General features: G+C 37.0%; 1 protein-coding gene across 4 annotated transcripts in view; it reads right to left on the reverse strand.

Moving 5' to 3' along the window:
* LOC139480427 (adhesion G protein-coupled receptor L3-like) overlaps positions 1-19350 on the reverse strand; it is an 81662-nt gene extending 62312 nt beyond the window's left edge. For all 4 annotated transcript variants that reach the window (XM_071263498.1, XM_071263497.1, XM_071263494.1 and 1 more), the window contains exon 1: positions 19143-19350. The gene's annotated coding sequence lies outside the window, so the exon portion shown is untranslated. The remainder of the gene's footprint in view (positions 1-19142) is intronic.
* Positions 19351-19606: the final 256 nt, after the last annotated feature.

A 19606-nucleotide genomic window follows, 5' to 3' on the forward strand; every position in this document is an offset into this window, starting at 1 on the left:
CGACATTAGTCAGACCCATGTAAGACCATCGGTCACTTCAATGTCCAGTCAATGGTCACTCATACAGTTCTCAATGAAATTTATACGTTTACAAAACAAATGGTTTGATTAATCCAGGGTCCATTTTTAGACCGATCGTTTCCGATCTTAATGAATCGTTTTGCAAACATGACCCAAAAGATCGTATCACACGCCTCATGAATGTGATAACGAACGTCTTGATGTGTGATTCTGCTTGGAGGAAGTACGAGCTGCCTTCGATTGCATCAAGAGCAATGGCATGAAAGGTTTTTCTCAATTTCTGGACAGAATTCTACTTCAAAGGGAAGATGTTCCTATTAGAGGAGTTTTACATTCGATATTTGGCCCGGCCATGTCTGGATACTCCACTTATCACATCTTTGAAGCAAAAACACCTCCTTTTTTCAACAACCAATTCCAACAAAATTTACAGTTTTATTTGGCAAGGTTTCAAAGAATGTTGGAATTTCCAATCTAGGAAATACATTTTGGGGAAAAAGTTGAATGGAGACAAATTACATGGAAGGGGAGTTACAATATATATCTTAATAGATTATTCATTAAATGAAAGACATTTGAAAGACATTTGTCATTACAGCTGATTTGATTTTGTTTCTTCACAGCATAACCAGCCTGAAAAGATCAATATTTAAAGAAAGCTGTTTGCTGTAGTAATCAGAGCCACTCTGCACTTTTTAAAATTCAAGCTGGACGCAGGGGAAAATACTGGCATGTATAAATGAACGAGGTCTTTAAGTACAGTGAGTAAAGGAAAAGAAGCATATTCTTATTGTGCAAACATCAATCAGTCTTTTTTGTTATTTCAACTTCCTGAGTAATATCTAAAACCTTAGACTTGCACAAGTTTCTAAGGCAATAATTATTTGTTTAAATCATAGTTTCTAGATTATGTAAATTATATGAACAGGTTGTCCCTATAAGAGACTGGAGTGTCCACATATCTAGACTTGCCTATTAGAAAGAAAGAATTACTAAACATCCGTGGACTTATCTTTCAGTACAGCCTTAAAGCAAAGCTACTAAAACCCAAATGTTAAGCTTTCATGAATTTAACTTGGGGAATGTCCGGTTTCAAATCAAATGCAATTATGGTCAGACAGGCTTTTAGCTGGAGACAACTTCCGAAAAATGTTTATCAAATACACCACCTATCTTTCTATAGCAAGCCTGAGTGAAGAGGGGATTTAAAAGTTAGAACGATAACAGTAATATCATTGGGGCATTCATGACGTTATTGGGCCCAGACTCAAGGTTCTATACAGCAGTCAGCAATATTCAGCTGAACCATGGCAATCTGTACATAAAATACAGGTGAGGCGAGGTGAGGTTTAACGTCGTGTCCAAGATTAGTGAACTTATAGTGATGTGCATGCACGTGTGTGTATGGCTGCTTGCACGAGTGTGGACTGATGCCAATTTATAGTGCTAGCCCACTGAGATACCAAGCTGCAGTTTAACATGAATATACATACTGACTAGTCCTTGTTTTAGCCCCTTAATGCAAAGTACCAGACAGGGTAACAACAAGTACCATCTTTTAATGTCTTTTGGTATGACGCGGCCGGGGATCAAACCCCAGACCTTCCGCTCTCCAGGTGGAGTGTAAGAGTGAATATTATCCTACCCTATTTTTAATCCCGGGGATGAAATTTCCTAGTGTCAAGACGATTCTCCCTGGTGAATTTGAACCCATACCAATGTGTTTAATCCTATCCTATACTATACTCTAGAGTAAAACTTCCCCCGGCATAATATTTAGGTAGGATATAATCCTTGCTTACAGATGCTCTACCACTAGACCACAGAGGCGGGCAATAAGATATAAGTCTTAAGTCTAAGGTTTATTGAGTGGGATAACAGGGTATCAGTGATGTCACGGTATATTTATATTGGAAGAAGGTCAAAAGTGACACAGTATTTCCCTCCATGGTGGAAACCCACAAGCAGGGCGTGGTGCTGATGAACCAGGGATCATTATCAGGGCAGATTCAAACCCAAAATTAGCAGATCCTGACTGCACAAACCATTGAGCCACATTACTTAAATAACTTCTGTTAAGATCTCGCTTGTCTTGTAGCTAATGTATCATATTCTCTGATTAGCATTTCGAAATTCAAGAAACATAAAGACATGAAACTTTCATTGACAACAACTTCTTTAAAAGTGGGTAGCCCAGATGTCTAAGGCATTGCAATTCCCTTCCCTTGGGCAGCCCGAAACCTATGTTCGTGGATTTGAATCCATGTTCTTTCCGATTACGTTCTAGGTTTGTCAGCAGCATACCAGTGCTCATGGGTTTCACCAAAGTGGTAAATGTCTGAGACCTGCATCACTTTGGGCTTTCCTCCCACATTAAGCTGATGTGCCATGGTATAAATGGAACACTGTTCAAAGCGGAGTTAAACTCAACTCACTCACTCACTCTTTGGAAGAACTAAATCAAAGCTCAATCTGAAATATCTGTTAATGCACAACATGTATTCAGTGACATCCATTACGTTGGGACATAACTTACTGCCATCTGTCATAGTGTAGCAGCTGGTATCTAATTTGATCTCAAATATGCTATACATACATACTATCTCTCAATCTCGGAACAATGAACAGATGGTCAGGTTGTATTGGGGGAATTATCTCTGCTATATTCTCAGCGATGGTGATGTCTTTAGAAAGCCGACGCATATTTTGAAAACGACGCTGAGACAAGAAAACAACATCCTCTTTCACAGGTGAAAAATGTCATCCCATTGTCAAACAAGGTCAGTGATACATTGCACTTGTCACTCAAAGACGGCTCATTTGTAAGATTACCCAGGGAACTCGTAGTGATGGAGCCAACCGTGGACAACTTTGACGATACATTATATGTATGGGGAAAATTATCTACTGATAAAGCGGTTTTGAAACCTTACAGTTTTAAGTGACATTTTGAAGCTTTGAAATGTGAAATTTGATACCTAATGTAGTGGTACCAATTAACTTGTTGAAACAGAATCACATTTATTCGTATCCTGAGCAGTCATGATTGTCTAACTGTGGGAACATGTCTTAATGTTTATGAATTAGCTCAGATAGGTTGAAATAAAACACATATCTGTTCCTGAATATTTTGTATTCACTACTGTCAGGGAGTGTTTGCTCTCAACATATTTTGGCAGGAAATTTTGTTTGTTTGTTTGTTGTTTAACGAGGCACTCAGCAATATTCTAGCTATATGACGGCGGTCTGACATCACGAACATCGAGCTATGCAATTGCAATACTACGACATGCATCAACCATGTCAGCGAGTCTAACCACCCGATCCTGTGAGTCGCCTCTTAACGACAAGCATGGGTTGCTGAAGAACAATTCTTGGCAATAACTAGATGATATACTATGTATTAGCATTCTTGCTGAAAAAAAGAAGTTTTGTTTTGCAGCATAAAAAACAGAATAGACAGGAAAATGATGTTTTAATAATTTTCTTTTATTTGTGGGGAGTAACATTGCCCATAGTCGGTTGATACCATCGCAGAAAGAAAATAGAAAAAAGTATCACCTGCCTCGCCTTTGGTTGAAATGTTTTGAAATTATTAATAATTAAAATGGATATCTGCATTCATTCCTTTACTATATTCATCCATAGAAAACACAAGTGAGAGAGAGTTAATACTAGTTTCTAAACCACCAAATAATCTATGGTGAAGTTTTTCAGAAGTTCTTTCTAGAAGTATCTTCAGAAGTTTGGTTAAGAAAACACTTGCATCCTGATTCAGATTACACCTTTCACAGAACTAACTTTTTTTTTTAAAAATCCAAATGTGACTCATCCCTCAAATCCTCCAAATCTGTTAACCCCATTTCCAACAACAATCCTTACTCAGACATCAAAGATGTATATTGGCATTATGCTAAAGTGGGGTGAAAGGGCAAAAACTACCAGTGGGGTGAAGTCACATGATAATCTGCCGATCTGGACCACTGGCAATCATTTGTTGTAACTTGAGTTACCTGTTCTGTGACAATTCTTGTTGGGTTTGGGATAAGTCTTATTAAAACTGGGGACGACACAACACAAATGTAAAAGAAAATCCTGGCTGAGTGAGTGATTGAGTGAGTGAGTGAGTGAGTTGGGGTTTTACGCCGCTTTTAACAGTATTCCAGTCATATCGCGGCGTGTCAGCTTAATGTGGGAGGAAAGCCCGAAGTGATGCAGGTCTCAGACGTTTACCACTTCGGTGAAACCCACAAGCACGGGTATGGTGCTGACAAACCTAGAAACATAATCAGGGCAAAACGGAATTCGAACCCACAATCATAGGTTTCTGGCATGCCAAGGGACGCAACTCTGCACAGCGAATCACGGCGCCTTAGACGACTGGGCCACCCGTGCCCCTACTGGCTGACTGGCTTACGGCAGTGTACACAAATATCAGCCAGATTGTATCACATCTATGGTAGCTTTAAAGCAGGTTTAGTATTATAAATAGTATGAATGATATGTATATAATATAAAATATGTTAGAGAATGCTGTTAAAGCATTTCTCACAACACTACATGCAACTGTAAAGGGTTGAATAAATCACAGTGATATTATAAGAATATATACTTCTAAATGAAGCCATGATATAGCTGGAATACTTTTGAACGTGTCTTAAAACCAATCCAATGGCATCATAAAAGATGGCATTACAAGAAGGCTCTTCAAAAACGTCACCCCAAACTAAACACTGTTACACAGGTATTGTCCCCATTACATCTTATAAGCCAAAGTTATCATGCTTGATGAACAGCTGATACAAGAAGCTGTCCCCCAAACTATATTCTTTTATAGATCAGATAAAAGAAGGAAAGTATCCCTACAGCTACCTTATCTTAATAATATCCTGTTGACATCAGGCCCCAAGCAAACAAACCATTAGTTACCATGACAATCTATCAAGTTTCCAAACATTATCAACACACTCCTTACAAGCAATGAATATTTATAACAAGGTTATTGACATCAGTTTACCAATAATAAGTGAACAAGAGGCTCCATACTGCCCACAACACTGACCAGCTGGACATTAGGATAGTAAGTTCTAGCGTTATCGCAGTGAGTCACACAACGTCCACATTCAACACCATGTTGACTCAAGTTCTAATCAAACAGCGCCATGCTTGTCTTGCTGGTAGCCAACTTAGGTTCTTAGTCACACCTGCGTAGGCGGGACAAAGGTGTGTTGTCAAGGGTGGGGGGTAAGAAAATGGGAGGGGGGTCAAGAGTAAGCCAGGGGGGGTGAAAGGCATGGAGGGAGAATATCAAACTTTGTTAACCTTTCTAAAAATAAATATGCAAGATAAACAATAATCCAATGATAGAGACAGGAAAACTGAGTACTTGTGTTTTCCAGACAATGTTTGCTTATAGCAGATGTAGGTCAGGTTCATCATTGTCAATAGCACCTGTCCGTCTCTATTGTCACATCTGGGTCAGTTTTCAGTTATGTGTTAAACATATTTTCCTGTTGCAAAATGTTCGTCAAACTTGTGCATTGTTTACAGTCAAAAACAAGGGGATAAAACACAAAATTAAGTCGCAACAATACTTCATAAAACTAGTTCAAAGCACACACACTCAATTTCTTTTGTTAACATAACATGAACTTACATATATTGATGCCTATTGATATGAAAATAATACATATATTATTCATTAATTCCAAACAATAAATAACTTAATGAAACTACTGGATGACCAAATCACTCTAAACAAAATATAACTGCTATTCATAAGCAGCAATATTGTCGATGTGATGTAAACGTTTAGCTCATTGAAACAAATATAGCAACAAAATACAAGCTACAAACATAAGCATCAAACTACAATTAATAATTCAATAGTATACAGATGTATTGTTTACTTATTTCATAAATAATTCATTCAGGAGTAAACCTTTGAACTGACATTTCTTAAAGACTGCTATTATTTGTTTTTCAGAGTAATTTTGCAACCAAAAAGCCCCCGTCTCATATTTCAAGGCAACAGCCCCAATGATTAAAAACCTTTCACAGATAATTTTAAGGGTTTTAACAAAGAAGCAGACTGCCTGTATCCAATGTCAGTAATTTTAATGGCCCCAAGCCTACAATAAAGTGATCAAGTCGCCTGTAATAGCTACCTCTCAGACTGAGTCTATTCACAAGCATGTGCACAGGTGGTGTCGATACCTCATGCCGGACCCGAGTCAATTTCAGGTAGCGCTCGCCTTCTTTGCCTTCATTAATGTGCCAGACTTGCAGGTAGTCAGGTATATATCTGTCTGGTGCTTGAATGCAATGCACAAAGAGGTTGATTAACTTGTTAAATTCAGGCTCAACTTTGTGCCCAATTCAAAAATAAAATCGGATACAGAACTCTTGTTCTTCAAAATTATTTCTTTTTAATGGTTAAAAATGCTTTAATAGGATTCAGAGGGATTCAGAAATAGACTCTTAATAAAAAAATTGAGTAGCAGTTCTCATTAAGTTCATATCAAAAGTTTTCATTAAGTCCATATAAAAAATTATATAAAAACAAACATGATATCTCAAGCCATCACATGGAAGACTTTATTGACAAACAAATATTGTCATCTTATTTCGTATCATTTCTAATAATAGACATTGTTTACTGTAAATTTCAGAGCACAAAAATAACAACATATTCTGAAGTTCCCTCTTCTTGATCTTTACTACACAGAAGAAGTCATGTAGTCCTGCACCATGACTGTGGCATATATTTATTTTATGAAAAAAATAAATCTAGAAACGCATACAAAAGCAAGTCTAGCCAGATCAAGCTAACTCTATCAGCATAGGGAAATATTTTTTATTTTAGAGTTAAGGAGGATATTGTGTAATATAAGATTTCAGAGACTAAATGTTAGTCTAGAAGTCATGGTGTGACAAATTAACTATTATAAGTAATATGTAAGAATCAGGTGTTCAACTTCTTTTGAACAGTATATTTAACCACAACAAGGGCAGAACAGATTACTCTTACCAGTTGAAGATTTGGCCACAACGTGGAGACGGCAGAATAACAGTATCCCGAGACACCTGGGACAGGAAGGAACACAGCAACTTGTGCCAAATTCCAACTCAATCTCACTGCTAATTACGCCATACTCTTCTGATTGACAGGTGAGAAACAGACATCACTTGAGACGTAATCCAGGAGCTGATGAGATGATTACCTCCTAGTCCACACAAAGACCTCCACTGGTCACTCAGAGCCCTTACTGACCCCTGGCCATCCAGCCACGCAGGCCACTCTCATGAATGGAGGGCAAGGGTCAACGGGGGATTGGGGGACTTAGCTTTTAGGGGCCTGATAATGAACGAACAATTAGGGCGATTTCTGTGCATGGCTTTATGGTCGTCTGTCTCGGTTGCGGTCACTTTATTGGTCAGCCTGGAGTCATGCCATGCAAATTTTATCCTTCAACGAACGAAATAATTACGAAAATTCAAAATCATATTACAGTGGCCATTGTGGTGAAAAGGTCGTGAGGGAAACATGTTCCGTGTCAATTAGTACTATAGTGATTTATTCCTAATTTAGTGCTTCAAGTGTCTGTTTATTGTTTATGAAATAGATAACATCAAGTGTTAATTCACCATATGCTGTGTCACATGGCATCCACCAGACAATGTTCAGGTTATCTAAAAGCAATACCAAATGACAAACATGAAACTTTTAATGAAATAGATCACAAAATTTATCTGGAAAAACTCAACACTTAACAAAACCTTATCACGAAGTTACACACGACCAAAATAATTCATAAACATCACCCGCAAACAATTAAGCAATTAATTTCCTCTTTATTGCCCCAATCATGGTGAAGCTCTTGTGTAGGTTTGCCCTTCCTCTCGAAAAACCCGCAAAATTAGCGACATTTATCATTCTCCGCGTATCCAAGGTCAACAAAGAACGTCATAAATTTTCGCAATGTGTTCTTACAAGGGGAAGTAACATAGCAACGTGAGAAATACCCTGACGATGTCATCTGTCTCATTTCTCATTGTTTTAGCAGGAAAGTAAGGACTCTTGTACAAACGTGAGTAACCTTGGTGATCTTAGCGAGTACTTCGCCGGTCTTCAGCTGGCAAACTTTGACGTGTACTTCAAACACAAGCAGACCGCAAACTCAAGTGGGTCTTATGAAGGAGTAGAGTCATCAGCCATTGTTCATGCACCACCAAGAAGTTATTAAAAATATAATTACACAGGATACTATGAGGACACACCTGCATTAAGAGCACACAAATGTAACATAAAAAATTCAATACAAGTCTTTTTATTGGAAAGCGAGTTATGTTTTAGTGAACAGCATGATAATCTGTTAGCAGCCCCCAAGATTTTTGGGTTGCATCAAACTAGAAAGTGGTGAATCTGGCGATGGCTTTCGGCTGATTTTGATACTTTGTGAGTTTGTATGATAATAAAAAAAACAAATGTATAGTTGTTTTGGACAAAATATTTTCGTTACTTTAGTTATTGGGCCAAAATCATGTTTACCAGTAATTTGCTTGAAGAGCAGGGGCTTACTAGTTCTACTATTATATGCATTAATACATAATCATGCATTTTATCAGTTGTTGCATAAAAAGTCAACTCTATTTGTTACAATTCTGTCGTTCCATTTTTTCTGATCCCTTCAAGACATAAGAATCTAGAAGACAGGCTCCCCCCAAAAATCTTAACTATTCTTGTTGTATTTCCTGTTGCTTTTGGCTTCGGTCAGTCGAAATCAATAAAACAGAATCTTAAAGTGTCACCCCAGCTTCCCACAAAGCAGATGTCAACTTGATGTCGATATGTATGTGCACGATTTCCTAGGTTCCATCACGGAATTGTATAGGTCAGTGGTTCCATAGACAAGGAAGCTCTTCGTGAATAAAGGGTTAGTAGTCTGATAATAATTGGCGATAATGTAATGGACATGTTATGACAAACCAGGTGAATTTGGGAAAAAAATTGAAATAGATTACTTCTCGTTTACTTCCTATGTTGATTATCAATAATTTATTGATTTATTACATCAATCAAGATGGTTTCATGGTATCAGTGTCAACTTTGATATTTCGTCATGTCATTAGGTATTACCACTGGGACTGGAGTTGATGTGATACATCGATTGGTTGATTGATTGTTGCACTGCAATTGAATACTGCTGTTATATAATAACAGGAGTATCAGTTCTGGATATACAAACTCCTTATGGGCAACTAAATTCTCCTGTATGGCAAGTGAGCACACTATCCACAATCCTACCTGTCTGTCCAGCAGAGCAGAGCAATCATTTAGTCATTAAACCAGTCATTATCAGTCTTCTGTTTTCTGAAACTTCCAAGGTCAGTCATCTATGACTGCTATAAGTTCATCCAAAATGCCTCTCCTCTGCTTGTAGACAGCAAATTAACGAGCTTAAACTTCTACTTACCGTTCTCAAGTTACAGCAAATTTGCCTTGAATTAATAAGTAAATTGATACTGCAGTGCTAACACTACCCTAATCCATGTTAGAAAGCACTGAAATGGACATAGTCCATATGGTCAGAAGCTGATGGTCAAACAATCCATGTCCAGTGAGTGGACTGCGTTAATTAGACGTGGCAACCAATCTGATTCAATAACATTCAAGAACACTGCTTACATGTAAAATAATGATTTATTTGTCCAAGGTGGACACACAATTTCATGCATTGTGTCAGTTTTGCTCAACGGCTAGATGCTATTTCAGATATGTATGCCCTGCCTTCTAGCATGCATTTCCTGATCCCCTGGCTGCCCGATGTCCCCTGGGGGGTGGGTGGGTTAGTACGACATCCCGGAGCGGGGCGTGTTATACAGTGGGCTGCATGTACCATGATATTCTGTCTCCCAGACAATAGAGAATATATTGAAATACAGAGTTCCAGATAAGCTGCGTATCTGGGTAAAATATGCATCAGAAATGCAGAAATACACAGTAAAACAATATCCAAGCGTATCAAATACGCAACGAACATTACAGATACGCAACGAACATTACAGATACGCTACAAAAATAAAACTTGTGCGTATATTCAAAATATTGTGAAGTAACCCTGCATATTCGATTGGCAAATCAGCAACTTATTTGGAAATTATAAGTCCTATAAAGCTCTCAAACCCACATGACACCAGTTTGCAGGGACTAGATGAATAGTGTTTTTAAATATTTAACTTAAATACCCACATGTGTAAAAACTAGTGGGTAACAGACATTTGAATACCCAGATAGAATTACTGATACCCAATGATTTTAAAATGCATGGGTAAAATACCCACAACACCTAAGCTTATCTGGAGCTCTGGAAATATGAATCCAGCTCAAGCCTATAAAGATTTGGCAAGTGTAGATTTGCCTGAAACTAAACATTGTTCTGGGCACCTTTTGAAATTTATTTCTTATTTTGTAGATATATATTTTTAAGTTCCAAAACTTTATTTCTGGCACTAAATGTGAGTCTAGTACCGTGTCCTCAAGGATGATGGGGCTCCATGTCTATTCAGTATTATGAGGAGACACAGATGGAAGATAAAAACAGGTCTCCGTATCAGCATTTTTATTGACCTGATCAGAGATATTGGAAAAAGGCGGTGAGAAAGCACATTGACTAATGGAAGAGACGCGTGAATGTAGTTTGTAATCAAAGGATGACTGTGGACTCAGAGATAGCTATTCCATTATCAGTTAGTTCTGTCTAGCCATGTTTTCCTTCCAATTCTTAAAAAAAATTGTGGTTTGAGTGAGTGAATTGATATTGACACTGTTTTGTTGCATTACTTAGTAAATATGGATTACAGACACAAAGAATGGCTTACTCATAGGATCCTGGCATGGCCAAGGGACAGAACTCTGAACAGTGTAATGTGAATTGCAGTGCCTTAGGCTAAATGGTGTATAATATGCTTAAAAGCTGTATCATGCTACACACCTGCTGATGGAATATAGCAAGTGAGTTCAAATTTAACGTCACATCAGCATTATTCCAGTCATATTAGAATCCAGTAATGATAGAATATATGTTCAAGGGCCATGTCATAGACATACACAATACCTAGAAAGATCCCTGTTCACTTAAAACATACCATACCATGTTTATTATTATTATTTATGGTGTATAACAATGTGTATCATATATCACAGCTTATATTGCCATATGTATTCATATTCTACTTTTATTCTAGGAATATTTTCACCTCTAGTTCTGTAAGTTTAAATGAATAAGCCTTGAATATTAAAAAACATCATACAAAAATCTAACTATTATTAAATTTAAATGTTTGTTTATTTGATACACTCTGGTATCCAATGCAAATACCATATTACAGTGTTTATTTACACAAGTACAGTTAGAACTCAAAAACAAGCATTTAGATGTTGAGACAACACATTTGCACGTGCTAGAGTAAAATGACAAATAATCATTGTCAAATATTTTGACATGTCCATTAAACCAAATGCCATGGACACTGAACTCAATTGTTCCAGTCAGATGACTAATGGGAGAATGTATGACATGGTACATTAATTGTACTTGTACTTGTACTAACACACTTCATCCAGCGAGTGAGTGAGTGAGTGAGTGAGTGAGTGGGGTGAGTGGGTGAGTGAGTGAGCGGAGTGAGTGAGTGAGTGAGTGAGTGAGTGGGGTGGGGTGGGTGAGTGAGTGAGTGAGTGAGTGAGTGAGTGAGTGAGTGAGTGAGTGAGTGAGTGAGTGAGAGGAGTGGAGTGGAGTGGAGTGGAGAGGAGTGCTTGGGTGAGTGAGTGAGTGAGTGAGTGAGTGAGTGAGTGACATAAGAAGCTATGTCACGTATGATATGCCATGTGTGTTTAGTGGCCATAAGATACCTGAGTCGTGTACTTGGATTCAAGTGACGGCCCTTCTGATCTGATGTTGGATGCCATGTCCACAAAGTAACGACGCCTTTCCACGCCTTTTTACACATGCCAAAAAATATGTTTCAATACAAATTTCCACTACGTTCATATTACTCTGCACTGACAACCCATTCAACAACCAATACTTGCTCCAAGGATTTCAAAGAAATTTACAATAAAAAACTATTGATGCAGCCAATTCAATTTGACCTGCAAACGCATGCTTGGAGGTAGTTGTACACAAACACACAGCTGGGGCAGCGTCATTCACAAGTCCGAAGTGGTACAGCTAATAAAATATTGACTACTGAACTCAATAACTTGTCATAACTTTTTCATAAATCTCTCATGCATGCAAAGTGCATATTTGAGCCACTATTATATAACATTAATTCTGCGGCTGATTGACTTTGCACAAAGATAAAGACAATAAACACTCGATGAAAGACAATAGGGTTATTGCTATCGACAAATTGCAATATGTTGCAGGGCAAGCCCATTGTTTAGCACTACAACAGGTAATTACCAGTCTGAAGCAAGCTGTTCAATACCGCAAATATTACCTTCACAGTTTGAAAATATATATTCTGTTTGTATTTTTTAAATAAACTATAATAAATTAAAATAACAAAACCCAAACACTGCAAAATATTTTTTGGTACTTGTGTTTTCTTATCCACTGAGCGATTAATAGACATACGTCAATCGGTCAATCAGTCAATTCATCAACATAATGTCCAATGTCGGGTGATTTATTTAGATCATATGACAATTTTATAATTGATTTATTGCAAACTTGAAAATTTTCATTATCATGTTTTTAGAATTATGTTTTGGTTTATTTATAGACAGCTTACACTATGTATAGTACTAGATGCATGAGAGATGGAAAACATGAAATCATTCATTGTTTGGTCTATGTAAAAATTCAAAACGTAAGTCATCTGATTTTATATGAGATTGATTAGACCTTTGTGTTTATACCCTGAAGCCTCAGACATCTAATCTGATTGAAACAAAACACTACAGACGATATGGACATTTAGCATTTATCATTCAAAACCTGAGAAGTATTCTAGATATTGTCAAAAGCCAGGAGGCTGGAAAAAACAGACTTACAGTGCATGGTTTATCAGACGAATATGTTCAGACGAATACCCCCTCTAAACCTGACGTAAGTGAGTGGGGAATAGCGTGGCTTTGAACAGGTATTTGCAAACACCTGGTGTCTTCACTGATTTTCAGTGATCATTCATATAACTTGTGTTGATATGTTGAACGTATAGTGGTCTCGAAGTAAAATCTTGATCCCTGCATATTCCTTTTTTATTCAGCATTTTTAGTTGTGTTGAACCTTGGATGACACAGGGTATTTACACAGGTCCCTTCAACTTCGATACAACGGTGTTTGATTGTATTATGCCTTTTACTCCAAATGAACTTTTATAGCGACGTGGATGCACGTGTGTGTGTGTCTGCTTGTATTGAGATACCATGCTGCAGTTTAACATGACTACCCCACACAGTATACTGACTCCAAGCTGACCAGTCCTTGTTTTAGCCCCTTGATTCCTAGCGATAGACAGGGTAACACCAAGTAAAATGTTTTAATGTCTTTTGGTATGACACAGCTGGGGATTGAACCCCGGACCTTCCACTCTCCGGGCGGATGCTCTACCGCTAGACGATGGAGGCAGGCTCACACCACTCACAGTAGGCCAATGGTCACCATCAGTCTCCACTGCAGCTACTGACCACTCAATCCCCATTGCCTCTCTCGAACACAAAAAAAAGTTTAATCTATTCTGTCTTGTGAGAGTTGGAAGAAGGTGTTGTATTTACCTGGTTGGAGCTAGTTGTAGAACTCATGAAGTTCCGAACCCATTTGGTCTTAAACCTTCCTAACAATCACATCACTACTGCTACTTTGAGAATTGGAAATTTCAAATGTATGCAACTTAGAACCAGATTGTGCCTTGTGAAGTTTCCTATCTTTACCAGAGCTGAAAAATTGTTTTTAAACAACGATGGTGCCATTTCAATCAACAATGATGCAAAAATGACTTGTGTTCAAGAGAAGCCCTGTAACATTAAAAAGGCTTTATATCATCATAAGAATTACATCAGCCTTCTTACAAAGGATTTTAAAATAAATTTACCTTGGAAAATATTGATTTCACATATGAAGAGCAATATATATTGCATTCAAACAAAAGCCATGTCATTTGCCAACTCTTTGAATATGATACATTGTTCTTTATGAAGCATGTGTTCAAATGTCTTGAATGCTTTACAGAAAAACCTCTAGTGAAATCTCTCTTTACAAAGAGAATAACAGTAACTCACCTCTCCTTAAATGTCATCACATCTTAAGCAACTCATGAGGAAAAGCGAAATTGATGCAAATCAATTTCATAGGCTGTCAATCATTGATGTGGATGATATGTGTAACAGATGCCTTTGTGATGTGATACAGAGGCCGGATATAGAGCTGAGTCCATGTCGGAAGGACACAGTGTGTGTTATAGATCAAACATACCAACTGGCACTTAACCAATTAAATATACTCCATTTTGGTCCCCGAGGTCAATGCATCACAAAATTATTCGTCAATTTAGTGCATTTTGGAATAAATCATCATGAACAAGAGCCTGTCAGAAGTCCTGCTGTTAAAATAATTCAACAAAATTAGATGTTCTGTCAAAATTGTCATTTCACGTACCATTTACCTTTCAATTTTTATTTTGTTCTAACTATTGTTTAATATTTACATTTCAAAATCTTTAAAACCTTTTTATCTTTTCAAATTGCATACCCTATGTCATTTTTAATAAGTAGAATACTGAAAAATAAGACATTGCTTAAATTTAATCATTTATTAATTCAAATAATTTTCTTTCTATATTTACTAATTTGCATGATAGCAATGTTAATTTATCTTTGTCATAATATGTAATTTTGAAATAAAAACATTTAGAAAATATGTATTTTTGCAACATGTGGCTAAGAAATACACCTTATTTCATAGGTTCATCTGTGCTTATAATAAACATTCCTGAATATATCCATGACACCTGTTAATCCAAACAACTGTAAATGTTCAGTCCAGATAAAACAGGTTACACAGTATCCCTGAATATGAAAGTATTGCATGCTAGCACATACAGACATTCAGATTCTACACAGATTGCACATAATCTACAACCTGTTAACACCACAACTCAACACATCCCCCGTGAGAGCTCTCCCAATGTTAAAAACCCTCTCACACTTAAACAAAGCATTAACCTCGATCTTTCACTACAAACCAATCAGTATTTACATAATCCATCCAGTAAGTACCTCCCCAGCCTACTTAATCTGCTCTATCTACGTATGCAACTATAAGCGCACAAAGCCAAACGCACCACTTTAAAAGCACAATTGAACAACAAAGCTCTCAGATTTTCAACAACAATTTTCAAGGCCTAAGGCATTCTTTCACGTTTCTGATCACCAGGGTAAACAATAGCTCAATATTTTTTCACCCTTGCTGTTTAGAGGGCTAAAGGTTTGAATGGCCAAAAGAATTAGTGCACGCTCCATCCCCCAGAATTCCCTGTCAGCGATGACATTTTCCAAGGGCGGCTAAGGTCGTGACTCCGTCTCCATTTACATAGGTAGAGACCTGAATGGTCCCCCAAACTACAATTTGTTGCCATTTATTGTCTCCCTCCTACCCTCCAGTAGAAGTGTTGAGAGCAACCAAACAGCTATTCGAAACCCCTGTTGAACCATTTGCATAGAAAACAATTTATTACAATGGTAGATCGGGCTTCTGCAAATATGAAAGATGATTCTAAATATGACAAAGGGACAAAGAGCTGAAGAAATGAACTTGTGATGGAACTCATAACAAATTGGCTTCAAAACCCAATTCAAACACACACCTGGGATTTCAATATGGAATAAAAAGGGAGTTCCTTCCAAATCCAATTTAAAAGATAGGAATTGCATCAGGTATCTTATTACCTTACAAAAAAACATTGATATGACAAGACATTTCTGTATATCCTACATATTTCAAATCATTTTATTAAAACGAGAGATTGGTTTAAAAAAAATAGTTTTTTGTTATCTAATTAGTCTTTTAAAAAATCATTCTGAAAAGTCCAAGAGTTAATCGAATCCCTGTGTGGTACAGAATGTATCACTGGGTATTTTAAAAAGAAAATTTGAAATGATATATGTATAAGGAAGAAAATATATGGATGTCAACTTCTTTCTTATGAGGAACACAACGTTTCGGAGTATATGCTTACTCCTTCATCAGGTGAATGAATGCCATGAGGCAGAGAGCATATATATGTATATGTATATGTATCACTTCTAAATGCCTTTCAAAGACATCATTTAAGTATACAATAATACCTTCTTCCTTAATGGCTAAATTTGATACACTGGGCATGCTACTTGCAACTCAAGAATCACTTGGTCCTTATCAAGAAGCCCTGAAGTAGAATACATAAATATTTACTTCAAATAAACCCACTACACCTTTTCACACTCTCCTGCTGTCTAAACAACAGCAAGGATACAGTCTACTTGAACAACTATTACATCACACCGCCCACACCAGCATCCCACAGTAGCAGGTGTTGAAATAAACAGCCCCCCCACCCCCCATTCCTTGCAATCACCCATCCGGGCTATGTACACTTACAGCCCTGTTATGTAATATACATGATTTAATTACTCTGTACAGGTGAACAGAAGCTTGACCAGTGGCCAGACTGTCTTCAGGTGTGAACAATCCCAATGTTAATTACAGGTAACTGGACAGGTGTAAGTGACAGGTACTGTTGTTTGATGTGTCTGGCAGAGATTTGCATCCTTCTATTGATAATGACAGGAAATTGGCAAGGTCGTAATTACTCGCAATCATTGTCAGTTGCGCTATTAACAAGTGTCGTGGACACATGGCCCGAGGCTTTCCTCCTGGCAGGGTTTGTGAACTGGCCTCTCTCGTTAAGGCCCATATTGTTCTGTTTTTATTGGTTTGTTGAATTTAGACATCGGCCTGTCAGTAACACTGATTTGCTAATTTCAATGCAATTTTGCAATTAACATGCTTGATCACCTCACAGGAATATAAAGTTGGAAATTATCTCTGGTTTGGTATAGATTTTAAATAAAATTGGTGTGGACAGGAGCCTTAGTAAAATAACATCAAATCTTTTAAATCTTGCCCAAATTCAATACTGAAAGGGTAGCAGATAAAATATCCTGAAACTCCAAGAGTACATGTGTAAGAGGGTTTGTAAACACTGTCTGTGTAACAATGACTTATCCTTATGATTAAAGATCCAAATTGATATAGCATTAAGTGTTTATAGTGTATTTATGCACATTACAATATCATGTGAAATACTGTCAGTACCCCCCAGTGTTTAGAACATGTGAAATACCGTGAGTACTCAAATTTCTATCAAACATTTGTAATGCAATTTATGTAAATACATTAATGGCTTACAAAATTTGTCAGACATGTTAATAAGTACTGCCATTCGTTAAGAACATTTTGATAAAGACAATATTTTTCTGGTTCCACTTTCTTTCAGAAACTGTTGTAGATGACAGTCACCTGACTTAAAAATGCAATTTTCAAAACCAGCAGGAGAGCAATTCTTGGATTAACTTCTTAAACAAGAAATTACACCACAAAACCTATTTTTCAATTAAACCAACTTTTTTCAATTTTCTTCTTACAAAGTGATCTGCAATTTTATTTCTTTGTTAACATTCCACCTATTGAAGTAATTGGTAAATTAGCAATATATGTGGTTTTCTTCAAACAGAACCTCTAATTAACCTGGTAGATAGAAATATATTTTTTCACACCATTAAACTACTGATCACAAGAACTCATGTATTTAAAAACTACTGTCATTTTGCAATCATAATGTGGAGATCATATCACATTAATATCATAAATAATATATTTTTTAAGAATTCCAAAAAAAACACTCTTCCAAGGAAGATGTGCTTATTACAAACTCCTATTGTCAGGGGTTTCGTTATAACTTAAAATTCTGAGTTTTGGGGGGTTTTTTCTTCAGGACATCAAATCCAGTGGCTCTATGGTAAACAGATATTTTGTTAGTGATATCTTGAATTTAATGGAATTCTTATATCAATATTTTCTCCAACATATCTAACTCTAATAATTTAGTACATGTATTTTTAAATCTTGCCCCATGCATCTTGGCTGATTTGCCCACAGAATCCATTATAGAAAGTTGTCTCTCCAAACCTAAGTTATTTCGAAATTTACGAAACTAGCTATTATCAAATCTATGATGACAGTATTTATCAATTCAGTCTTCAAATTGCATTCAAAAAGAAGCCAGTACACTGGATAGACTGTTCCAACGAACCCAACCAGGTTTTGGGGCTACATTGTTAAATATGCAGCCATGCATGCAATGAATAAACATGAACATTCATTGTGAGTTGGGCAACTATATGGGCTGCTTGTCATATTGACATGCTGTCAATAGCATGGGCTTTTAATTCTGCCATGAAGTAATAGTTTAAAGTTCAAAAGTCAAAAGTCATACATTAATATTCATTAAAAAACTTTGTTAAATAAAAATACAAAAGATTTGAAATTTGAATCTTAATATACACAAAAGAATTAGATGAAATATATCAAGCTTACTTGGATTTTGTTTATACATACGATTATCAATTAAACCACTTTTACTAAAAAGTGCACATTTCCTGTCAACGATTGAGGATTTCATGAATTATTAAAATATTCCGGTTTAAACAATCATGTTGTTATGCGCCGGGTTGACTATTTGTTAAAGGCGGTGTTTTACGAAAACATGTTATGAATAGCTGACGAGGGGACCATCCTGCCTCGTGTGTGATGATAGCAAGTATTATGTGGAATGTGTGTCAAGTTATTTATGTCACACCGTCAAACAATATTTGAACAGGTTCACAAAGTACTCCAAAACTTCACTAGAAATTGACGCAGGTAACATCGACATTATTAAACATAAAACTAAAACAATTTATCAAAAAGTCACATTTTGTCCTTCATCAGCACTTGTATATATCGTGAAATCGACACAGGTAGATTTCACTCAACAGAAGGTCGAGTCTACCTATACGGCAAGCTGATGACACTTACCTGTGAAAGTCGAGGCGACAATTCAAACTCCTTGACAGATGAGACAACGCAAGTCTATTCCGAATGTCTTTCAGATATAATCCAAACTTTTCGGAATCCCACGCGACGTTAATTGCGTATTTTGAAGATTACCACCTCCACGTTTATATAACGGAGACACGAACGGTACAACTTGTGGATCGACTCAATACACAAATGATCGCGGACGGGAACAGCGAACCTACCTTAGTTAGGACGAGTCTATTATGCCGTGGGGACGACGGGTTACAGGTGCTCGCTGTAAATTGTGGCTCTCTTGAACACAGCGCATTTGCAACGAATTACCGGAGAATTTCTTGCCGCTAGCTATCACTTCAGCTTGGGTTAAGATGGTATTTATCACAGAAGAGGTTTTGGCTTGTTATTTACCGCTAAACGTACTGTGTGGTGACTCTTTAATCTTAAGCCTGCTTATATCTTCGGAA

Source organism: Haliotis cracherodii, unplaced genomic scaffold (assembly GCF_022045235.1).
Source record: "Haliotis cracherodii isolate W230 unplaced genomic scaffold, xgHalCrac1.p SCAF_4, whole genome shotgun sequence".
Lineage (NCBI taxonomy): Eukaryota > Metazoa > Mollusca > Gastropoda > Lepetellida > Haliotidae > Haliotis > Haliotis cracherodii.